At 44.3% G+C, this 24,696-nt stretch overlaps 1 long non-coding RNA gene across 1 annotated transcript; it reads right to left on the bottom strand.

The window, feature by feature from the left end:
* Positions 1–2,181: 2,181 nt before the first annotated feature.
* Positions 2,182–23,239, bottom strand: LOC116570117. Its single transcript, XR_004277288.1, has 4 exons — positions 22,818–23,239; positions 16,624–16,788; positions 16,082–16,145; positions 2,182–2,466 (listed from the first exon to the last, which is right to left on the bottom strand). It is a non-coding gene; the product is annotated as an uncharacterized LOC116570117 (long non-coding RNA).
* Positions 23,240–24,696: the final 1,457 nt, after the last annotated feature.

Raw genomic sequence — 24,696 nt, 5'->3', positions numbered from 1 at the left:
AATAAATGTGAAGCATTTAAAAGAGTACCTGGTACACATATGCATATGGTTAAAGTTATTTAATATTATTGGGGCACCTGGGTGTCTCAGTCAGTTAAGCATCTGACTTGGTTTCCGCTCAGGTCCTGATCTCAGGGTTGCGGGATAGAGTCGGCCCTCGGGCTCCCTGTTCAGTGGGGAGTCTGCTTCTCTCTCTCCCTCTGTTACTCCCCCACTCATGCTCTCTCTCTCTCTCTCTCTCTCAAATAAATAAATATCTTAAAAAATAATAATGAAGTGATTTAATGCACACACATATTTAGTCTATTTCAGACAAGTAACACAGTATCTCAGATTTCCAACCACTGTTGTGTACAATTCTCCTCATTTCACGGTAAAGAAACTGAGGCTCAGGGAAAGTAAATAAGTCCCACTTTTTTCATCACCTTTGGGCCATCTCCCAATATTAAAGAAAGTAGGGGGCGCCTGGGTGGCTCAGTGGGTTAAGCTTCTGCCTTCGGCTCAGGTCATGATCTCAGGGTGCTGGGATCAAGCCCCGCATGGGTCTCTCCGCTCAGCAGGGAGTCTGCTTCCCTCTCTCTCTGCCTGCCTCTGTCTACTTGTGATCTCTCTCTGTCAGATAAATAAAACCGAAAAAAAATAAAAAGGTTAAAAAAATTTTTTTAATTGAAGTTTCTGTACTACAGGTGAAAGTAACTTCAAAGGGAACCCTCGTCAATGCTTCTCATTGTTTTTGTGGGACACAGGTGTCCAGAGGCAAGACCGCTCTACTGCTACTGTACACAGGTAAAACCAAGTAAAGGAAAAGAGCTGTAAGCAGCATGCCTCAGAAAGAAAAAAAAGAAGAAGGAGGAGGCAGAGGAGGAGGAAGGGATGGTTCAAAAGGACTTTGGCAGCATATAAAGTATTAATATAAATTAATTCCTACCATTGGAAGATTTATGATGCACCAGCCACTGTGAGAAACTGAAGTCTCAATGGAAAAGTAACTTCTCTGCCAATTTTCGAAGACACTGGAGCTGGAGAGGACCAAGTTCAAATTCTGACTGGAACATGTAATCGTGGTTTGACTCTAGGCAAGCTCCCCCAACTCTCTGGTCTTCACAGGAATATCACATGTAAAACAACACAAGTGGAGAGACAGAATTCCACACAGAACACACCACACGCAAAACATCTCCCCCAGGGCCCAGTAAATGTTGGCACTGCCCCCGGTCTGTACAATGGGCTGAGATGGCTGAGAGCCGGCAAAGACCACACGGCTGGCTTGGTGAGCTCGGGAGGCCTCCATCTCTGGAGGTGTTTGTGCAGAGGCTACACATCTCCGTGCAAAGAGCAACACTAACATAATGCTTCCTACGTGCCAGGAGCTGCCGTGTGGGATTTAGAGATATATATGAACTCTGCAGAGCCCCCAGCCCTATGAGGTAGATACCGCAGGTCTCCATGTTTTACAGATGAGGGAACTAAGGAGCAGCTAAGTGGTTTTGGGGGGGAGGGGGGTGATGACCACGAGCAGGTGCCAGAAATTTCCACCCCGAAGTCCTGCTTTTAACCATCGCACTAAGTGCATGTAAGCAACAGTGGGAAGACATTTGCCTATTAGTTTGCTGGAGTCCATGACCTCGACGTCGCGTCGGGCACAGGGCGCCCACGGGCTCATACTTTCCGTCTAGCGTGAGCCGCTCAAGGGCTTCCACCAAGACAGACAGAAGCGCTCGCTTTCGAAGGAGAAGCAGTAGATGCCGACGCCAGGGGCGGCCCTGGCGCCGCGCGCGCCTCGCTGGGACCGGGTCGGCCGGGGCGCGGCTCACACCCGCGAGCACCCGCCGGGGGACGCCCGCCGCCAAGCGCAGGCGTTTCCCGGAGCCAGACCCTAGGTGTCACCAGCGTGCCAGCACGGCCCATCCGTCCGTCGTCGGCTCGCGGCCGCCGCAGGAAACGACAGTGTCGGCGGCGCGGAGGGGGGCGCTGACGCACCGAGGGCGGAAAGGGCGTGGGTGCGAGCGCCCCGGGCCCCGCTGTTTGTGCCCCCGGCGCCCTGCGGCCCGGAGCCGCGCTCGGCCGCCGCCCCTCGCTTCCTGGCCCCGCAGCGGCTGGGGGTGGGGGTGGGGGGGGGTGGGGGGGGATGGAGGGGGATGGGGGAATGGGGGGCGGGGCGTCGATGGGGGCGATGGGGGGAGGCGGGAACGCACCGACCACAGTTCACCCTTTAGTTTTAAGGGTTATTACTGCGGATTCAGGCTTGAGGTTTGGATTTTGAGGAGAAAGGGGAACAGAGACTTCACGGGTCCTAACAGAACTTGATTCTTCCTTTGTTTCCCTCTGCCTCGAACCGCATTTAGATTTAACATCTCCTGCGAGCTCAGTCTGCTGGAGGAAATGATAAAGCCGGGCGGACTTACCTGCGCATCAGGGAACAGAACGCTTTCCCGGACGCCGTCTCGTTGCGTCCTCCTAACACACCTGCGGGACAGACAGGACAAGCGCTGGTATTAACCCCAGAGTACAGAGGAGAACAGTGAGTGAGGTTCAAGGAGACGGTAAACAGGGCTCAAAATAGTATTCACTTTGTCTCCGAGGGATTAAAAAAAATCTCTGGTTTTTCAATTAGATACTATGCATAGTGAACCCATGTAATATAGAAGACGAGGCATTATTCAAACTTCTTACTCATCATCTCTCTTCCCCGCCCCCCATTACATTTGCTGGTCACAAGAGGGAAAAAGTTATAAACCACAGAAAGGAAGAAGACAGTTCTAGATGAAAAGAGACTTCAAATACACACTAAGTGCCCCCTGTGGTTCTTGACCCCACCCTCATTGGAATGACTCAATGAAAGGGGTATTGGGGAATCAAATGCAAAATTTTGAATATAGACTAGGAATTAGGGAACATGAAGGAATTATTGCTAATCTTGGCAGGGATGATGATGGTATTGTAGTTATAAAGAAAAATATTCTTCTTTTTAGAGCTTCCCCATGACATCTGTAAAATACGTTAGCTGGCACTTGGGTGCTCAGTGGCTTAAATGTCTGCCTTCAGCCCAGGTCATGATCCCAGGGTTTTGGGAATGTGTGAGTCCCACAAGGGGATTCTTGCCCAGCAGGAAGCCTGCTTCTCCTCCTGCCTGCTCCTCCCCCTGCTTGTGCTCTTTCTCTTACAGATAAATAAAATCTAAAAAAATATATATATATATGCTAGCAAAAAACCTAATACATAAATAATAAATAAAATGAAATATGTTAACAAAAAATAATTTTTTAAGCATATGTGAGGATATACTGACGATTGTTTACTCTAGGTTATGGATATACACATAGGTGTTTATATTATTATTCTATTTTTCTTGATGTTTATATTTTTCATAATTACTTTAAAAAATCTGTTGAGACAAACAGTGACTCATTCTTCCTTTTACAGTTAAGCATCTTTGTCTTTTTAATTTTTTTGTATTTTGACATTTTCCTTGCCTGCTTTTCAGTGCATAGAAAATTTGATGGGTGGGGCACCTGGGGGGCTCAGTTGAAGGAGCAAGTGAGTCTTGATCTCAAGGTCGTAAGTTTGAGCCCCACATCAGGGGTAGAGATTACTTAAATAAATAAACTTAAAAAGAAAAGAAACTTTGGTGTGAAACATAAATGGAGTAAGAGGCCTCATCTTCTATCTGACTGAAATTTTACACCTGTAATTATCTTTGATCACACCCTGCAGATTACAAATAGTAGCCCAATACATAGAATGTGAAAAATTCCTCATAAAAGAAAATGGCGCTCTGAAAGATTTTTTTTTTTTCCTTTTTGCTTTTTGAAACCAACCAAATTTACAGAAGTTGCAAAGATAGTGTGAGGAGGTATACCTGGGTGGCTCAGTCATTAGGCATCTGCCTTTGGCTCAGGTCATGATCCTAGGGTCCTGGGATAGGGCCCCACATTGGGCTCCCTGCTCGAAGGGAGGCCTGCTTCTCCCTCTCCCACTCCCCCTGCTTGTGTTCCCTCTCTTGCTGTGTGTCTCTCTGTCTTATAAATAAATAACAGTATGAGGACCCTGTGGACCCTTCACCCAGATTCATCAGGTGTGAACACTTTGTCATGTTTGCTCACCACTCTTTCTATCTACACAATTATATGTACTTTTTTCTGGACCATTTGAAGATAAACAGCAGACATCATTCCCTTTTAACCTTAAATACTTCAGCATAGATCTCATGGGAATGAGGACTTTATAGCAAAACAACACAATTATCAAATTCAGGAATTGTTAGCATATCCAGTCCCTACTCACTTTGCCAATTGGCCCAACAATGTCCTTTATAGTATCTTACTCCAATCCAGAATTCAGGATCAAAACTTTGTGCATTGCATGTGGCTGCTGCCTCTTTTTAGTTTCTCCTAACCTGGAACAGCCCGGTTAGCCTTTCTCTGTCATTCAGGACATGAACAACGAAGAGTACAGTCCAGTTGTTGTGTATAATTTCCCCTAATTCAGGCAGAAAACCTACGAATGCTCTTTAATTATAATTTGAAAAATTTCAGCAATGCAACCTCTCTCTTTTTCAAGAGCTAGAATTACATTTACAGGAGAAGAGAAAAACTGAACTGCTAAACCTTGAAAGTATGTATTAAAAAAATTATTCTCCCAGAGAAGATTCAGAGAGGCCTCAGTGGTGAATGGAATCAGTTAAATAAATTTACACAACAGTATCGGATTTTAAACTAGGTGAAAAGATTAACTGGTGACTATAATAATTTGGCAATAAAACATACTACTAAGGGAATCCCTAGTGATCTCAAGTTTTGGTTTCTTTTATTTTAATTTAGTTAATTTATTTTTAATTTATTTTATTTTTCTACTTTAAAACAGGGGCACTTGGGTGGCTCAGTTGGTTAAGCATCTGCCTTCAGCTCAGGTCATGATCCCAGCGTCCTGGGATCTAGCCGGGGATCAGGCTCCCTGCTCAGCAGAGAATATGCTTCTCCTTTTCTCTTTCCCTCTGCCTCTCCCCCTGTTCATGCTCACTCGCTCTCTCTCAAGTAAATAAATAAAATATTTAAATAAATAAATAAATGTCAAACAGGGGTGCCTGGCTGGCTCAGTTCCTGGAGCATGTGGCTTTGGATCTCAGGGTCATGAGTTCAAGCACCACACTGAGTATGGAGGCCTCTTTACAAAACGAAACAAAACAAAAGACAGCAAACAAAAGCCTTAAAAAAATAGCATATATATATATATACATATATGCACTATATATATGTATATATATAATTTTTTTTTAATCTGGGATATATAAGATATGTTTATACAAAAATAAGAAGATCAAATTACAATTTAAAATACCTTCCAAATTCTTGAGATAGGAAGAACCTTAGAGATTATCCAAGCAACTGATATTTTACAGAAAAAAAAAAAAAAATCAAAACCCAGACTGTATCTTACAGAAATACTCAGACTAGTGTACATGGGTGTTTGTACAAGGATGTTCCCCCAATAGTGTTTATAATAATGGGGGGTGGGGGATGAGGGGCATCTGGGTGGCTCAGTGGGTTAAAGCCTCTGCCTTCGGCTCAGGTCATGATCCCAGAGTCCTGGGATCGGGCCCAGCATCCGGCTCTCTGCTTGGTGGGGAGCCTGCTTCCTCCTCTCTCTCTGCCTGCCTCTCTGCCTACCTGTGATCTCCGTCTGTCAAATAAATAAATAAATAAATATCTTTATTTTAAAAAGTAATAATGGGGGTGGGGGATGATCCCAATGCCCATCAATGGGAGAGTTTTTTCCCATTAGGCAAATTTTTCAGAAGTTATTATTAAGGCATGCTGGAGGTGCTCAGTGGGTTAAGCCTCTGCCTTCGGCTCAGGTCATGATCCCGGGGTCCTGGGATTGAGTCCCACATCGGGCTCCTTGCTCAGAGGGGAGCCTGATTCTCTCTGTCTTTGCCTACCTCTCTGCCTGTATTCTCTCCCCCGCTCTCTCTCTCTGACAAATAAATAAATAATTAAAATCTTAAAATAAAAAGTTTTTTAAAAAAAGTTTGGGGGGGCAGGTTGTCTGGCTGGTTGTCAGTAGAGGATGAAATACCTAATGTGAGGGTCATAAGTTCAAGCCCCACATTGGGCATGAAGCCTACTTTAAAATATAATATAAATTAAATTTAAAAAATAATTTTATTATGAGTGGTTTTTAAAAATTTTTTCATCAATATATTAGACTCTCTATAACCATTAACTAATAATGCAAAAGTCTATTTAATGAAACATGCCCATTATACATGAAATGGCAAAGCAAACTCTCAAATATCATCTTTAGTAGAATCTCCCCTTTTTAAAGTAAATGAGTTCAGGTGTGTGTGGGAACTGAAAAAAATCTGAAAATAAATATTCCAAAATATCACTAGCAATGGATGGCCTAGAATTTATTTCAATTGACTATCTTATCTTTAGTAAAGTGTGAATTTTATATCAATTATTATTTCATTAAACAAGAAAAATAGTTATTTTTATTCGTAAGAAGCAGCAAGTATCTTCTTTTCATTTTCACTTTGACCAGCAAATATTAACCATGTCTCAAAGTGTGTGGAACAATGCTATGGAATTGTTACTGGCTGGAGACTTTTTTTTTTTTTAGATTATTTATTTATTCATTTGACAGAGATCACAAGTAGAGAGGCAGGCGGGGGGGGGGGGGGAAGCAGGCTCCCCGCTGAGCTGAGAGCCCGGTGTGGGGCTCGATCCCAGGACTCTGAGACCACGACCCGAGCGGAAGGCAGAGGCTTAACCCACTGAGCCACCCAGGGAGATGTTATTCTTAATATTGAAGATCAGAATTGCACTAACAGGGAAGAAAGCTTATTTGAAAGTGGAATTATGTTACTGAGATCAGAATCTGAAAACAAAACAAAGTATGTCTCACTCATGTGAAAATGACATGTTGTGGGAAATTTTTTGGATGGACGGATGGACGGACAGACGGACAGATGGATGTGTGGGTGGGTGGATGGGCAGATGGATGGACAGACAGATGGACAGATGGACAGACAGGCAGATGAATAGATGGACAGACTTTAATACGTGTGAATGTGCGTGGCATACCATTCCATAAAGAACTAGAGTCAGCTGGGAGGAGGGTTGAACAGCTAGATTGATCTAGGTTTTCATTCTTTAGTGTTTATAGTCAACTTTCACAGTGGCTGTACTTTCTTCAAGTTACTCCGCCGTCCTCAGGAAGAGAAGGGAGAAGGTCTCTGCTACTCCTGCAATCTCTGCCCATTAAATAGCAACAGAGCCTGGAGGAAAGCACGGTGAAGACCAACATCCACCACTCTCTGAGGAGTTCTTACCCTCTGGGGTACCCTGTGGGGCCCCTGCAAAATCCAGAAATATGAACCCCCGATTCTGGCTCTATTTCAGGAGATGCTTGAGCCCCCAGAATCCCACCCATGAATTTCATCGAGGCTCACCAAGTCCATGTTGAGAACTCGCACGTCTGCCTGTAGTAAGAGAGGACCAGACCTGGCAATGACACGCAGAACACACCGTAAAAGCTTTAGAGGTCCAGCCCTTGTATTTCTCTTTGACATAGAGGATCTTGCTACCTTGAATGTAGCTACAGTAAGCAGCACTTAAAATTAGGAAGGAAGGGGATGGAAGATAGTATATTTTTCTGAGTTAAAACAATGAGTTAAAATGATGCCTTTCGAAATCAATAATTCACCACAGTCCCAAGTGGCGAATTAAGGATCAGAGTCCATGATTCCTCACAAAGAAAAAGAAAGAAAGACAACCAAGCATGCATGTATTTATGCAACAGATCTATACTGAGTTTCCGCTGCACGCCAGCCTTGCTCCCAGGAGCTGGGAGTCATAACAAAGGACGAAACAAAGCCTGCCACATGGAACGTGCTTTCTTGTTGAGGTGCGGCAAGAAGACAATAAACCAGCAAACAAGCGATTGATTATAGGATAAAATGTAACAGTGGACTAAGTGCCAGAAAGAAAAATACAGTAGAGGAAAGAGAAAAAGAGCAATGGGAAGGTTTTATGACAGGAGAGTTAGGGAAGGCTTGGCTGACAAAAAGACACTTGAACGGATGCCAGAATGGAGTGAAGGAACAAGCCATGCGAGCATCTGGGGAAAGAGTTTTCCAGGAAAACAGAACAGGAAATGCAAAAGCCCTGGAGAGGGAATGTGCTCCATGTGTTAGAAACAGCTAAGAGGCCAGGGCGGTTGGAGAGAGGTGAACAGGCAAGATGACGGAGCAAAGCCCAGGAGGTAAGCCGGTGTCGAACCATGCCAAGGCTTGGAGGCCACAGGAGGGACCATGCATTGCCTTCCAAGAGTCCTGGGAAGCCCCTGGAAGAAGGGCAGTATTGTGATCTGACTTCTATTTTATGATGGGTCATTCTAGCTGCTACGTGGAAAAGAGACAGAGGAGGGTAAATGTGAAAGCAGAGAAGGGAAAAGAGAACGCGTATTTTTCCCTTTCCACATGGTACTGGTAATTTTGGGTGGCCCCAGGAAAGAGAACATAGACACAGAAATTACTGGATCAAACTGAATGCTTCAGACCAATTCATTCTGCCAGTATCTTGCCAACAGCCGGCTGATAGGCCCTGGAAATGAGACAGCAGTCTCCCAGCTAATGGAGGCTATGGTATCGTGATTTATAATAATATATATTTGGTCTTTGTCCCCATTTCTGGCACAGAACTTCTAAAGCCCTTGGAATTTCCTAAGTGACGAGAGTGACAACAGTGTCTCTGGATGTATTAATAAGGCGTCTTAAAGACTGAACCTAAGGACGGGGGGGCTGGTTATCTGGGGAACCAACCATATGCCTACACGGCTGGGACTTTCAATCCCAGGTGGATACCTGATCTCTGGGGAAAGGAGAAGGGGTGGAGGCTGAATCAATGGTCAGTAATTTAATCAGTCATTCCTATGTAAAGAAGCTTCCATGAAAACCCAAAAGACAGGGTCAGAGAGCTTCCAGGTTGGTGAACATATGGAGAACTGGGGAGAGTGACTTGCTCTAGAGAAAGCATGGAAGCCCCACCTCCTCCCTTGCCCCGTACCTTGTCCTCTGCATCTCTTGGATCTAGCTGCTCCTAAATTATATTCCTTTATAATAAACCAGTAATCCAGTAAGTAAAATGTTTCTTTTGAGTTCTGTGATCCCCTCTAGCAAAGTAATCAAACCTACCTTTGAGGGTCTAGTAAATTAATCAAACCTAAATTTAACCCAAGGAGGGTCTTGGGAAACTATGATCTATAGTTGGCCAATCCGAAGCCTAGGTGACAAGCTGACTTGTGACTGGTATCTGATGTGGGGAGGGGGGAGAGACAGTCTTGCAGGACTGAGTCTTTAACCTGTGGACTATGACACTATCTCCAGGTAGATAGTGTCAGAATTGCTTTGAATTGTAGGACCCCCTGCTGGTATGTGAAAATTGTGTGGTGGTGTGTGAGGCTGCAGATGTGGCCCATACCTCCTTGTTAAGCAACAAACAACATTGCATCCCAGCAGCTAAAAGATTTAAGGGTTTGGTCTCCATCATATTTCCATTAATTCACCAGTCTGGCACCTATAGAATGAATCTGGTGGGAGGATTATAGACTACACCAAACTCAACCAAGGAGTAGCCGGATCGCACCTGCCAGGTGAGGTGTACTATCTTAGATCGAGATTAATATGGTCTCAGGCACACAGACTGTAGAGGACCTGCCAGTAGACATTCCTAACAGTGTTTCTGTTGGACACTGGTCCCCAGCAATATCAGTTGTAAGCACAGATGCTAATCTGACACAGTCTCAACCCGGAGGTCTAAACCAGTAAGACCCCACTCTGAAAAGGTAATTGAGATAACAGTTGGGGTCTGTCTTCCTCCAGTCTGGAAGAGTGTCAAGATGTCTTTCCACAAGCCATCAAAAAGAATCAAATCTTGCCATTTCCAACAATGTGGATGGAACTAGAGGGTATTATGCTAAGCAAAATAAGTCAGTCAGAGAAAGGCAAGCACCATATGACTTCACTCATATGTGGAATTTAAGAAACAAAATAGATGAACCTAGGGGAAGGGAAGGAACAATTAAGTAAGAGGAAAAAAGAGGGGGAGGCAAACCACAAGAGACACTGAACTCAAGGGAACGAACTGAGGGTTGCTGGAGGGGAGGTGGGGGGGGGGGAGAGGGTAACCGGGGGATGGGCATTAAGGAGGGCACGTGATGCAACAAACACCGGGTGTTATATGCAACCGATGAATCACTAAATTCTACCATTGAAATTAATAATATAGTATATGTTAACTAAATTGAATTTAAATAAGGAATTTTTTTTTAAGATTTTTATTTATTTATTTGACAGACAGAAATCACAGGTAGGCAGAGAGGCAGGCAGAGAGAAGGGGGGGAAGCAGGCTCCCTGCTGAGCAGAGACCCCCCAAAGCAGGGCTCGATCCCAAGACCCTGAGATCATGACCGGAGCCGAAGGCAGAGGCTTTAAGCCACTGAGCCACCCAGGTGCCCCTACTTAATCATTTTTTAAAGAAGATTTTATTTATTTATTTGAAAGAGAGAAAGAAGAGAGTGAGAGAGAGGGGGCAGGAAAAAGCAGGGGGAGGAGCAGAGGGAGAAGCAGGTTCCCCGCCGAGCAGGGAGCTCGATGCGGGGCTCGATCCCAGAACCCCAGGATCATGACCCGAGCTGACAGCAGACGCTTAACTGACTGAGCCACCCGGGTGCTCTTATACTTGATCATTTTTATACCACGTCTATAAACATTCCGGTTCACATTCTTCTTCAGCTTCGGATGTGGTTACCAAACGTCTAACCCTTGTATTTCTAGCTCGTATTGCCCTCTCTGGCCAAATACGCACTTTGCCCAGAAAGCCATATCCCAGCAGTGACCCCTGTGCCGCACCGTGTACCATCTGTGCAGACATGGTAGAGGCCATCTGTGGATACCCCAGAGAACAATCACTGTTCTCCAGCACTCTGAACTTTTCTCTATGTAAATTATTGTAAACAGCATCAATGATTGGGACAATGGAATTTGATTTTGATTCTTTGAATCAAAGATGTGTTCTTCTCTATTCCAATCAGAAAATAAGGACCAGGGGCACCTGGGTGGCTCAGATGGTTGGGTGTCTGCCTTCAGCTCGGGTCGTAATCCCAGGTTCCTGGGATCGAGCGCCACATCGGGCTCTCTGCTCAGTGGAGAGTCTGCTTTCCCTCTGCCTCTCTCCCCTTCTCGTGCTCTCTTTCTCTCTCAAATGAATAAATAAAAATCTTTTAAAAAAAAAAAAAAAAGAAAAGGACCAGAAACAGCTTGAATTCCCATGTAACAGACAACAATACACATTTACCATTTTCCCTCTGTGTTGTACTAACTCTCCTTCCTCTGCCACAATCCAGTCCAAAGAGATCTAGATCATCTTGATGGTCCACAGAACATCCCATTAATCTATGACCCTGGCGACACTGTTTTGATCGGACTGGATGACATCAGAGGTCTTGGTAAGACATATGTGCTCCCGAGGGTGAGAAGCTTGCCGAAGCTTCATCTGAAAGGGAGATCTATATCAGATATAAAATATCTGAAGGGATGTTTTATTTCGCATCTTCTACCACGAAGGAGACACAGTGCCTTCTGGACCTCTTTGGGTTCCAAAGACAGCACATCACACGGCAAGAGGGAAGACTTGGAACCACATACTGGGTGACAAGAAAGGCTTCCAGGCTTGAGTGAGGCCCATAGCAGGACACAGGTCTGCCTGAAGTCCACGCTGTGACACCAGCAACCCTGTCACTAGGCTACGTGCTCTTCCAGACCCCACAGGGTCAGAGATGCAGTGTGGCCTGTATGGCAAGTCCCAGGGGAGAATCCCAACACTGGCCGTCCTCCCCAGGTAGTGTCTCTGAGCTGGTCCTCAGGCTGTGCCTCGGACAGCTTGTCTCTTGGTCAGCACGGCAGCTTCCGGGGGGTATGCTGTGTGAGGGGGCAGTGCTCACAGACCCACTCCCACATTTCCTAGGCTGGGAAGTGAGTCCCAGTCCCTGGGCTGATACAATGTTACAAGGGATCCCACACCAGTGAATGAAACACTTCCTAAGCCCTCAGAGAGTGGTGCGGGCTGAGGCTCCTGATGGAGGGAAAGCCAATCCCAGGCTCAGAAGATATACCTATTCCTGAGAATAAACTGCTGGTCCTTCTAGGATAAAAGGAGCCCAAGATACTCAACTTCTTCCTTAAGGTCTGTTGCTGGAAGTGGGACATTCATCCGCAGCGGTCTTGGTAAGTGGAAGTCACTAATGCTTGTTCCCTGCATAGCCTCTGTCCCCACTACCACAGACACTTGATTCACGTGTCTACCACACCAGCAGTGACAGGGCCAATGACAGTGGCTGGCCGTCAGTCAACGGACCGGGTCATTTTGTCTGCCTGGTTGTTTGCTGCCTTTTCTGTAGATGCTCTCTTAAAGATGTTAACATTTGAGACGTTTCATTCCTACTCCTATAGTACTGCTCATGGCCCCTATGCCAGACCTCCTTTCCTGCAGCCTTGCATTCTCCTTTTTCCTTCCAGACCCCTGGGTCAACTGGCCAGGCCATCTGCCACTCCCCAGGAGTTCATATATACTCTAACCTCAGGCTGCATCTCTTCTGTACAACTATACCACGCAAAGCTCTAGCCACTGAGAGGATTTTCCCTTGTCATCGTCTTTTAACACAGCTAAGAGGGCTCTAGAAAAGATACCATCCTGGGCCCCTGGGTGGCTCAGTCAATGAAGTGTCTGCCTTTGGCTTAAGTCATGATCCCAGGGTTTTGGGATCGAGCCTCGCGTCAGGCTCCTTACTCGGTGGGGAGACTGCTTCTCCCTCTCCCTCTGCCCGCTGCTCCCCCACTTGTGCTCTCTCTCTCTCTCTGTCAAATAAATATATAAAAATATTTTTTAAAAAAATAAGAAGAAGAAGATCCCATCCATTGTTAGACTGCATCCACATGCAGGTTGGACTCATCTGCCGATCAAACTCGACTCTTTTCTCCTTCTTCGGTTGGTCATGCAGGAGGCCCATACAGCCATAAGCGTGAGCTCAGGAGGAGCCCTGGGGCAACAGTGTTGGGTACCACGGGGTGGGCGGTGGGAGGGGCCTGGGATCCTGCCCATGCAGCGTACTTGTACCCTCGGGTCCTGCTGATTGTCAGTTCTGGGTGTAGCACCTTCCTTTTATAAAGGATTGCGCTAGGACCCCCTTAGTTATGACTCGGTAGACTCGCCCCGGTTCATGATGAGAAGTTTTACTGTATGATCACTCGGTGACCAATGGACAGGCCTGCCATCTGTCCTGACCAGAGCTTGACATAATGGCAGGAGTCATTTCTCTACTGCAGAGAACGTGGCCTCGCTCTCCATCCCCAAAGCCCTGAATTGTGATTCCCACTGAGACTGGCCACAAATCTATCCAGCATCTCTTCCAACCATTGAGAGCTCCCACACCGTGGGGTCTGCCGGCCCACATGGCCTAAGTGGTCACCTGGACCTAAAAACAGAGTGCTTTCCCGCATAGGATCCTACACAAACCTGGCAGTCTTGCCCATCCCTGAGTATAAGAACTGTAGCAGTAACCAAAAAAATACATATGCCTTCAAGTTTTCATCTATGTTTGATAAACATGACAGTGAAGGCGGTTGAAATCTGTAGGACCCAGCAGAAATAGTTTGGTTTGCATGGAGGGACCCAGCCTGGGTAAATAAAACTCGAAAATACAACCCCAAAACCATCTAGGATCTTTTTTTCCTCCTGAGGCATGCAAATATCAAACTTTCTAGTTGATCAGCCAGGCATCAGAGTTCTACCTTGAAAACAAAAAAGTACATCCTGTTGTCTTCATTTCTTGATCTCAAATGGGTTCTCATCAGCTATTAATACATTACATTATTTTAAAGCAGAGGAAGTGGCTAGAGCAAATTATTTTCTCAAAGGCTCAGAATGGTGCAATGCTCCATTTCCCACCACCACACACACACTCAGAAAAGATATCTGAATGTCTATCTGGCTGGAATTCCTAAAGTTTTCATTAACTCAAGGCTAGCAGAAGGGTCCCAGTATTAATACAGTGTCCTAAGTGTCCCATTTTCTACTATACATAAAGGCTTAGTACTTGGGGCGCCTGGGTGGCTCAGTGGATTAAAGTCTCTGCCTTCGGCTCAGGTTGTGATTCCAGGGTGCTGGGATTGAGCCCCGCATCAGGCTTTCTGCACAGCGGGGAGCCTGCTTCCTCCTCTCTCTCCGCCTGCCTCTCTGCCTGCTTGTAATCTGTCAAATAAATAAATAAAATCTTAAAAAAAAAAAGGCTTAGTACTTAAGTGGTAATTATTTTAGGGGAGTCCACTTGCAAAGTGTTCAGAAAAGTTCAAGTTAGGTTAGGGCCGTTTTCCTGTTCTATATCCTTTAGCATAAGATTCAAATTCATGTGATTTTCATGAGATAAATAATACTTCAAGCTACAGTGTATTAGAGTTTATTTACTACTATAAGATTATGCAAAGTATAATCTAGTATTTACTAGAAAAATCTAGTAAAGTAAGGTTGTGTGAGGGATCTACAAGGCCACCCCCAGTCTTAATGATTTGCTAGGGAATGATTTGCATGAGATACAGCATACTGTCACACTCATGGCTAGGATTTATGATAGTAAGTAGCTACGAAGAAAAATCAGCATTGGGAGAAGTTGTAATGGGTGGAGTTTAGAAGAAACCATGAGCTTCTAAGAGTTTTCTCCCAGTACAGTCACACAGGACATGTGTAATTCCTCCAGGAATGAGTTGGGACAATGCATGTGACATGTTATCTGGCAGGGAAGCCTCACTGGAAGACTCCGTGCCCAAGACTTTTTTTTAATATATATTTTATTTATTTATAAATTTTATTTATTTGACAGACAGAGATCACAAGCAGGCAGAGAGGCAGACAGAGAGAGTGGAAGGGAAGCAGGCTCCCAGCCTAGCAGAGAGCCCGATGCAGGGCTCGATCCCAGGACCAGGGGATCATGAACCTAAAGGCAGAGGCTTTAACCCACTGAGCCACCCAGGCGCCCAATGCCCAAGATTTTTATGGGAGACTGCTTAGATAGGCACTCTTTGCTTAGCATGTCTCAAATTCTAGACTCCCCGGAGGAAATCAGGTGTTTGGGGCACCTGGGTGTTTCAGTCATTAAACGTCTGCCTTGGACTCAGGTCACGATCCCAGAGTCCTGGGACTGAGCTCCACAGTGGGCTCCCTGCTTGGCAGGAAGCCTGCTTCTCCCTCTCCCACTCCCCCTGCTTGTGTTCCCTCCCTGATTATGTCTCTCTCTGTCAAATAAATAAATAAAATCTTTTAAAAAATAAGAAAAAAAGAAAGAGGGACATCAGGTATTTGGCATAAACTATATCACTTGCTCAATTTCAGCCCAGTAAGCAACTCTTAATGAGACAATGGTGGGAATCCTTCCCAAATCCAAATCCCCAACCAAGGGCCAAGCTTCCAAGCAGACCTTTGAAAGGACAGCAATCTCAGGACTGCTGTGTGTGTCTATGCTATGTCTTCGAACCCTTTTCTGCAGATAGGCGTTATTATCCTTCTTACAATACATTTTATATTTTTCTATTCCATTCTACTTATGCTACATATTTATTTAAAATATTTACATTATAAGTTTAGGGTGCTAGGTGGCTCAGCTGGTTAACTGTCTGCCTTCGGCTCAGGTCATGATCCCAGGGTCCTGGGATCAAGTCCCATATTGGGCTCCCTGCTCACCAGAGAGCCTGCTTCTCTCCCTCTACGGTTCCCCCTGCTTATGCTCTCTTTGTCAAAGAAATAAATAAAATCTTAAAATAAAATAAAATAAAATAAAATAAAATAAAATAAAATAAAATAAAATAAAATAAAATAAAATAAAATAAAAAGAACTCAAATAGGCTGATCTCTTGCTCAAGACCATACAGGTCATACACGGCAAACCCCGGTACATGCGGATTACTACTACACTGTAATGTCTCAAATCACGGCATCTAACATACGTAAAATAGGTTTCATATTGAGATTACCTTATATACATACAGATTCCTCCATGAATTAAATCTTCCACTGATAATTATAGCTGCTGTCAGTCTACAGACAAAAGGAAGAAAAGGAAGGGGTTTTCGACTCAGTATTTCTCGTTTCTAAAAGATGTGTCAGGGGCGCCTGGGTGGCTCAGTGGCTTAAGCCGCTGCCTTCAGCTCAGGTCATGATCCCAGGGTCTGGGATCGAGTCCCGCATCGGGCTCTCTGCTCAGCAGGGAGCCTGTTTCCCTTCCTCTCTCTCTGCCTGCCTCTCCGCTTACTTGTGATCTCTCTCTGTCAAATAAATAAATAAAATCTTTATAAATAAATAAATAAATAAAAATAAAAGATGTGTGAGAACTTTCGCTTCCCAGTACTGCATCTAAGAAGCTAAGAAATCGCCATCCATCCTAACAAAAAGTAAAAAGCTGAACCAACTGAAAAATCAACAATTCTTTTTTGACTCCCTAGAGAAGGAAAGCCACTGGCCAAACTGCTCCTCCCCACCCCCCGAACTGAAGAGACTGACAGACACCGAGACTTACCAAAGCAGATGCCTCCATGGGAACCAGTGTCCGGAAAGGAAACTGGAGCTGTCTGTCACTGATGCATTACTGGAGGCTCAGTGTGGACCAGTCCGAGAGACACAAACTTCAGGGAACTCAGTTATCAGGAGGACCCCATCCTTCCATGTTTGATGTCCTGGAGCTCTGGCATGGAGAGGGGAAAAGGAACTATTTTGAAACAACATTAGATCAGGGGACCTGGCTGGCTCAGTCAGTAGAGTGTGGGACTCTGGACCTCGGGGTTGTAGGTTTGAGTCCTACCTTCAGTGCAGAGACTTACTTAAAAATAAAACCTAAGGGGCGCCTGGGTGGCTCAGTGGTCTCTGCCTTCGGCTCAGGTCATGATCCCGGGGTCCTGGGATCAAGCCCCGCATCGAGCTCTCTGCTCACCAGGGAGCCTGTTTTCTCCTCTCTCTCTCTCTGCCTGCCTCTCTGCCTACTCATGATCTCTGCCTGTCAAATAAATAAATAAATAAAGATCTTTAAAAAACAAAAAGTAAAAATAAAAACAAAACCTAAAAGGGGCGTCTGGGGGGCTCAGTCAGTTGAATGTCCAATTCTTGATTTTGGCTCAGGTCATGAGATCAAGCCCTGTGACGGGCTCCCTGCTAAGTGGGGAATCTGCTTGGGTTCTCTCCCTCTCTCTTGGCTTCTCCCCACATCATGTTCTCTCTCTCTCAAATAAATAAATCTAAATGAAAACGAAAACAAGGGGCACCTGGGTGGCTCAGTGGGTTAAAGCCTCTGCCTTCGGCTCAGGTCATGGTCCCAGGGTCCTGGGATCGAGCCCCGCATCGGGCTCTCTGCTCAGTGGGGAGCCTGCTTCCTCCTCTCTCTCTCTGCCTGCCTCTCTGCCTACTTGTGATCTCTGCCTGTCAAATAAATAAATAAAATCTTTAAAAAAAAAAAAAAAAGAAAAGAAAACGAAAACAAAAACCTGGGACGCCTGGATGACTCAGTCAGTTAAGTGTCTGCTTTCGGCTCAGGCCATGATCCCAGGGTCCTGGGATTGAGTCCCACATCAGGCTCCTTACTGAGCAGGGAGCCTGCTTCTCCCTCTGCCTGCTGTTCCCTTTGCTTGTGCTCTTTCTGTCACAAATAAATAAAAATCTTAAAAAAACAAAACAAAAACCTAAAAGAATGGAAATATATCAGATCATTCCCTTCTTAGCAAGGTCTGCCCTCAGGAGAAACTCTTTGACCGGAGCCTAACCTGCTGGGGTTTTATCAGAGCCCAAGAGACGTAGCGAAGGAGAAATAGCCAACTCCACGGAGCCTTCCAAATGGGAGAAAAGAAATCCCCAGCTGCCGCTCAGTCTAGCCATCGTGTCCCACCTGAGAAGAGGAGGAAAATACGAGAAGCAGCTGTGAAGCTCAGAATCACGGGTTGTGATCTAATCACAGCACTGCAGGACGCTTCTCCCCACCTCGGCATTCAAAGTAAGTGGAAGGGACTAACCCCCGAAAGACAGACTCGGATACAGAGAACAAACTGGCGGCTGCTGGAGTGGAGGTGGGTGAGGGCATGGGTGACACAGGGACAAGGCATGAAGAGGTACAAACTTCCAGTTATAAAATAAACAAGTCGCAGAAATGAAACGAACAGCATAGCGCGGAGTGTCAATACCACCGGTCAAAAACGAATGGAGAAGTAACTTGTGCAGGGGAGCCTTTTAACCCCTAAAATAAGGCCTCCTATGAGAAGTGTTTGTGCCCCCCTTTCACTGTAGTAAAGCACAAATACAGATAAATATGTTGCATAAAAATAATAATGAATCAATCTATTTTTAATCCACGTCTGCAGTGCAGAGAAACTACTTTCCAGCAGTCTAAACCCTGGCGCTGGCTCTCCTTGCATCTGCTTTGCAAAAAGCAGAAAAGGATCCTCTTTGGGGGCATTACTTATATTTCAGTACGACAAATACTTTGATCAACTGCCCAATGCTAACAAAATGAGGGCCCATCCATGATTCAGCCGCACATGTTTCCTATCAAATCATAGAAGCTTTATATAAATGAATCAGGTTTAGGCTTAAGGAAAGAAGTCAGTGGTTATTTCTATCACCCTTTGGCCCATATGTCCTTCCTTTGTGTCCTTAAACAATGCTTTTACGACCTAAATGCCACGCTCAGCCTTGGTGAAAATTTCAGCCCCATAATTCGCAAATGAAGTGAGCTTGAGCCAACCGCTGTGACTTTCTGGATCTCCGTTTTTCTCATCTGTAAAATGGGGATAAAAATATTTTTCTCATGAAATGACTATAAGGATTTCACGATCTCATGCATGTAAAGCTCTTGGCACACTGCCTGGCATCAGAAAAATACTCAGCTAATTTTATTTGCTTCTCACTATAATCACAAGGGCCATTAAGTGATCATTAGCAATCTTTTTTGAAATCTATGCAGTCTATTAGAACAGACATCTTTCTCTCTCCCATTCTCTCTCTCTCTCCCTTATTATTTACCAGTAGCATTTGTGTAATGTTAGCATTCTTCTTTTTTTTTAAGCTTAAGTTTGTTTTTTTTTTTAAGATTTTATTTATTTATTTGACAGGCAGAGATCACAAGTAGGCAGAGAGGTAGGCAGAGAGAGAGAGGAGGAAGCAGGCTCCCTGCTGAGCAGAGAGCTCGATGCGGGACTCGATCCCAGGACCCTGAGATCATGACCTGAGCCGAAGGCAGAGGCTTTAACCCACTGAGCCACCCAGGCCGCCGCTGTTAGCGTTATTCTTATCTACAAGGGCTGGATATTGGGAAAATCATGGAAAGATCCAAATGGGACCTTTGGTGCCAAATGCTGGGAGTGTTGGGATCCGTCTGGGACTTTTCCAGGGCTCATGAGCAAGAGCTGAATGTCACAAGATGCCAGACAGCAGGAAAGTGAGCACCCGCCAAGACCTGGAGGTAACTTTGGAACTAGGAACGGAGGCTGCATTTTGTTGGCACTTCCTTGTAATCTTTCCTGATAAACTTCTGCTTCTTTGGCATGTGGGTTGCTAAGGTTGCTAAGGAGGACAGGAGGGAATTGGGTAACAGATGGTGCTAATATATTTAAACTTGACTAGAGTTTACTCCTTCGAGGTAAAGCTGTAACTGTATATACCAAGCTGCTAAGATGCCGGTGAGCATCGTGAGCTTAGACTGGCTTATCTTTCCTACATTTCCTTGGGACCCAGAAAGCCACCACTTGGGCCCAGCAGTAGTAGGGTTTGGTGAGGAATGGGGAGTGCTGGTAGCAGTAAGAGTTTACTTATTAAAGGATCTGGTTTTTATTGTGATGAGAATTTCACAATTTATACAAATATCAAATCATTATGTTGTATACCTGAAATTAATGTTACAAGCCAATTATACTTCAATAATAATGATAATAATAATAGGCCCCTCCCCCCAAAAAATCTAGAACATTTTACCCTAAGCTCTAATATTGAGATTTGGAGTTCAAAACTTGCTTCTACCACTTAGAGCTCTGTGTCCTTGGATATGTTCATTTACTTCTGGAACTTTAGAAAACAGGACAACAGCATCTGTTTTCACTATTTCAGGATTGTTGTAAGAATCCAATGGAGGAGGGGCATCTGGGTGGCTCAGTTCTTAAGAGTCTGCCTTCAGCTCTGGTCATGATCCCAGAGTCTGAGTCCCATATTGTGTGTAGAGATGACTTAAAAATAAAATTTAGGGTGCCTGGGTGGCTCAGTGGGTTAAAGCCTCTGCCTTCGGCTCAGGTCATGATCTCACAGTTCTGGGATCGAGCCCTTCATCAGGTTGTCCGCTCAGCAGGGAGCCTGCTTCCCCCTCTCTGCCTGCCTCTCTGCCTACTTGTGATCTCTCTGTCAAATAAATAAATAAAATCTTTAAAAATAAAATAAAATAGGGGCGCCTGGGTGGCTCAGTGGGTTAAGCCGCTGCCTTCGGCTCAGGTCATGATCTCAGGGTCCTGGGATCGAGTCCCACATCGGGCTCTCTGCTCAGCAGGGAGCCTGCTTCCTCCTCTCTCTCTCTCTCTGCTTTCCTCTCTGCCTACTTGTGATTTCTGTCTGTCAAATAAATAAATAAAATCTTTAAAAAAAAAAAAAATAAAATAAAATAAAATTTTAAAAAATCTAAGAGCCAAATGGATGAACAATTGTGGAAATGTGTTTTTAAATGCCACACGTCATAGCAATATTATGGTGCTACCTAACTACTGCCTTGGAGTGAGGCTTCAAAAACCTTTCAGCGAAAGGTGCTGCTTCCTGCCTCCCAGAATGAGCTGAATGAATGGAATTAGAAGGTGACACTCCCCAGTAATACAGCCATTTAATGAGTACCCCAAATAAAAACTCTGGAAAAGGGGACCGCTGGCTGGCTCATTTGGTGGAGCACCAGGACTCTTGATTTGGGGTTCACGAGTTGTAGCCCCATGTTGGGTACAGAGTTTACTTAACAAAACAAAACAAAATAAAGAAAAATGTAATTTTTAAGAGCCTGTTAATTGCCTTCTCTCTTAAGTTTCTCAATACAAATCACTACACTTAAAATTAAAACTATAGAATTAAAAGTTCACCCAATGTTTAAAATGACAAGTCTGGTCATTTATTTATTAAGAAAACTAAAATAGAGATTGGAAGTAGTGCAGGTCCCTTCAGACCTCACCTAATTAGAAAGAACCAAGCGATAAAATTCAGTGATACTTCAAAAATACTACCTACAGGAATAATGGTATGATCTGTAAGCCACTTTGGCTTATCTCTCTGAAAGATGTCATTAGCAAGTGTGAGTAAAGTTGCTAAATATTTTTCAGGTTGATTTGTCAACATAATAAAAGATTTACAGACCGTGCCTCAGGTTCCTTGTATAAGTATTATGAGTTGTTACCAGGTAAAGGTCAAGGTTTCTGTACCCAAGGTTACAATTTTTTTTTAAATATTTTATTTATTTATTTGAGAGAGAGACAGTGAGAGAGCATGAGCGAGGAGAAGGTCAGAGGGAGAAGCAGACTCCCCATGGAGCTGCGAGCCCGATGCGGGACTCGATCCCGGGACTCCGAGACCATGACCTGAGCCGAAGGCAGCCGTCCAACCAACTGAGCCACCCGGGCGTCCCAAGGTTACAATTTTTAACAATGTGCCTCTAGCTACGAGAAGATTTTTTTAAATAAGGAGATTAAGACAGAGAGCTTTTAATTTGTATTTATATGATTAATTTTTGTCTTTGAATATTTATTCTATCAGGTGACATACATAAATGTTGTAAGGACTTGAATTTGCCTGAACCCATTAATAACAGTAGAGCAAGTCAAATTTCAACCTGTGTGAAGGTCAAAGTTGCCCAAGATCACTTTTTTTGAAATGCATGCTTCCATTTTCTACCTGTTGTGTCTTCAAAGATGCCACAATATGAACAGAATATAAAGGTATATTTCCAACTCTGCAGGATATTTTTCACTTCACTGAAACCTCATACATAGATTTCATGTAGAACATCCTAAATTAGAGTGCCTATATTAAGATTTAATCCGGTTTTTTTGTTGTTGTTGTTGTTGTTTTGTTTTTTAATTGAAAAGGAAACTTTTTTGCATCATATGCTGTATTTTACAAGGTTTGCAACAACATTTTCAAAAGAATTTTCCTCTCCAGGGACACCTGGGTGGCTCAGTGGGTTAAAGCCTCTACTTTAGGCTCAGGTCATGATCCCAGGGTCCTGGGATTGAGCCCCACATCGGGCTGTCTGCTCAGTGGGGAGCCTGCTTCCTCCTCTCTCTCTGCCTGCCTCTCTGCCTACTTGTGATCTCTGTCTGTCAAATAAATAAATAAAATCTTTAAAAAAAATTTTTTTCTTCTCCGTATGAATAGTCTTTTTTCTTCTTAGTTACACAATAAGTGGAACTATGCAAAAGAAGCTATTGGTTTAAAAATACATGGCAATATAAAAGGCTTTTGTTTTCCCTTGCTTTGAGGAAATTCAATATAGTGGTGTAGCAAGGTTGGAAGGGGTGCTCCCAGCAAGAAAAGAGGCCCCCTTGCCCCACTTTCAAGTGTTTGAAACTGAAATTGTATTCTAGGCCATCTACTATGTGCGGCGGTTCCGTCCTTGAATTAGAATATTTTGCATAAACAGAGCCTCCTCCCCTGTTTAATGAAGTGTTTCGTAATCTATATGGGAATTAAAAATAAGATGGAAGCAATTTGTACTGCACCGTGCGCGTGTGCCAGATTCTTGATGTCGCAGAACACAGTCGTCCTCGGTGGTTGGATGCGGGATATTTCCAGGCCTCTGCTGGCGACGACACCATGAAAGGAAAATACAAAGTGAGTATGGTTATTTGGATGCGCTCTGTTAGTAAAGACATGCAGATTACCTCTCCACATCTGGTTCACTGTCAAATGACTCATCGTTTTTGGCTGTTGCACTAATACATGTCTGTATCAGCACAAAGGAGCTAGAAAATCATCATGATGAAATAGAACAGAATATGGAAGTTTATTTTTAAAAAATAGAAATGGGCCATCTATTTGTATGCAAAGGAGTTTGGGTCATTATGATGAGGGATAGAAGCAGAAAAACCTTCACCTTTAGCCCAGAAGGTGGTTCCCTTGAGGACTGAATACGGCAGGCTGCTAAATTCTTTTTTTTTTTAAGATTTTATTTATTTATTTGAGAGAGAGACAGTGAGAGAGAGCATGAGTGAGGAGAAGGGCAGAGAGAGAAGCAGATTCCACGTGGAGCTGGGAGCCCGATGCAGGACTCGATCCCGGAACTCCGGGATCATGACCTGAGCCGAAGGCAATTGTCCAACCAACTGAGCCACCCAGGAGTCCCTAAATACTTTAACTATTTAAAGATGACGTGGTCCACACGTGGTCCCTTTAAGGGTCTCCTGACTACCCGTGTATCTCACACATAGTTAATATCGAACTGAGTGATAAGCATGAGAGAAATCTTTGAAAAAGTAGTTTTATGATTGGAAGTTTGAAGACCTTTATGATCTAATACTCCCTGCACCTCCCCTTGCCCTTGCGCCCTGAGTGTATAACCACCAGCTTCACACAGCAGCATACAATGTTTCAAGAACTCTCTCTTGTCAGCTGGGGTGCCCAACCCTGCAATAACTGTATCTAAAATTGTAGCCTTCCCCAAGTTACTCTGTTAATAATGGGAAGTTCAGAAGCTGCTGTGTGTGTAAGTGATCATGCACAACTCTTGCCAAGCAGGGAGAAGGAAATCAACACAGCTGAGTAACAATGTGGGATAAATCAGGTGAGTTTTTTCTCTGAAAATGTTATCAGGGGTTCCTGCTGCCCCAGCATCAGAAGAGTTCATTGGTCTATCAGGTGTGCTAACATACATCGTTAGCATCTTCTAAACAAACAAAGAAAAACCCACACCTTATAATTGTCAGCAGAACATCACAAGAATAGAGATCTCTCTTTTATTATTTTTTTTAAAAGATTTTATTTATTTATTTGACAGAAAGAGATCACAAGTAGGCAGAGAGGCAGGCAGAGAGAGGAGGAAGCAGGCTCCCAGCTGAGCAGAGAGCCAGATGCGGGGCTCGATCCCAGGACCCTGGGATCATGACCTGAGCTGAAGGCAGAGGCTTAACCCACTGAGCCACCCAGGCACCCCTAGAGACCTCTCTTTTAAACATATGGAGACATTTAACATGGATGAACACGTAGAATTTCCCATCAATTGTCCTGAAAGCTGCTATTTGTCGGTGAGGAATAACTTTTTTAAGCATATTGATATAGATCCTAAAATGCTCATATCCTTGATGGGAATCCTGCAGATTTACAAAGAGAATGTGATGCATTTGAAAAGAAAATAAAAGGGCGCCTGGGTGGCTCAGTGGGTTAAGCCACTGCCTTCGGCTCGGGTCATGATCTCGGGGTCCTGGGATCGAGTCCCGCATGGGGCTCTCTGCTCAGCTGGGAGCCTGCTTCCTCCTCTCTCTCTCTGCCTGCCTCTCTGCCTACTTGTGATCTCTCTCTCTGTCAAATAAATAAATAAAATCTTTAAAAAAAAAAAGAAAAGAAAAGAAAAGAAGCTGGCAGAGTGGAACTATCTGTT

Source organism: Mustela erminea, chromosome 12, assembly GCF_009829155.1.
Source record: "Mustela erminea isolate mMusErm1 chromosome 12, mMusErm1.Pri, whole genome shotgun sequence".
NCBI lineage: Eukaryota > Metazoa > Chordata > Mammalia > Carnivora > Mustelidae > Mustela > Mustela erminea.
Note: the sequence above shows the minus strand (reverse complement) of the source record. Positions and strands in the feature narration are given on the sequence as shown.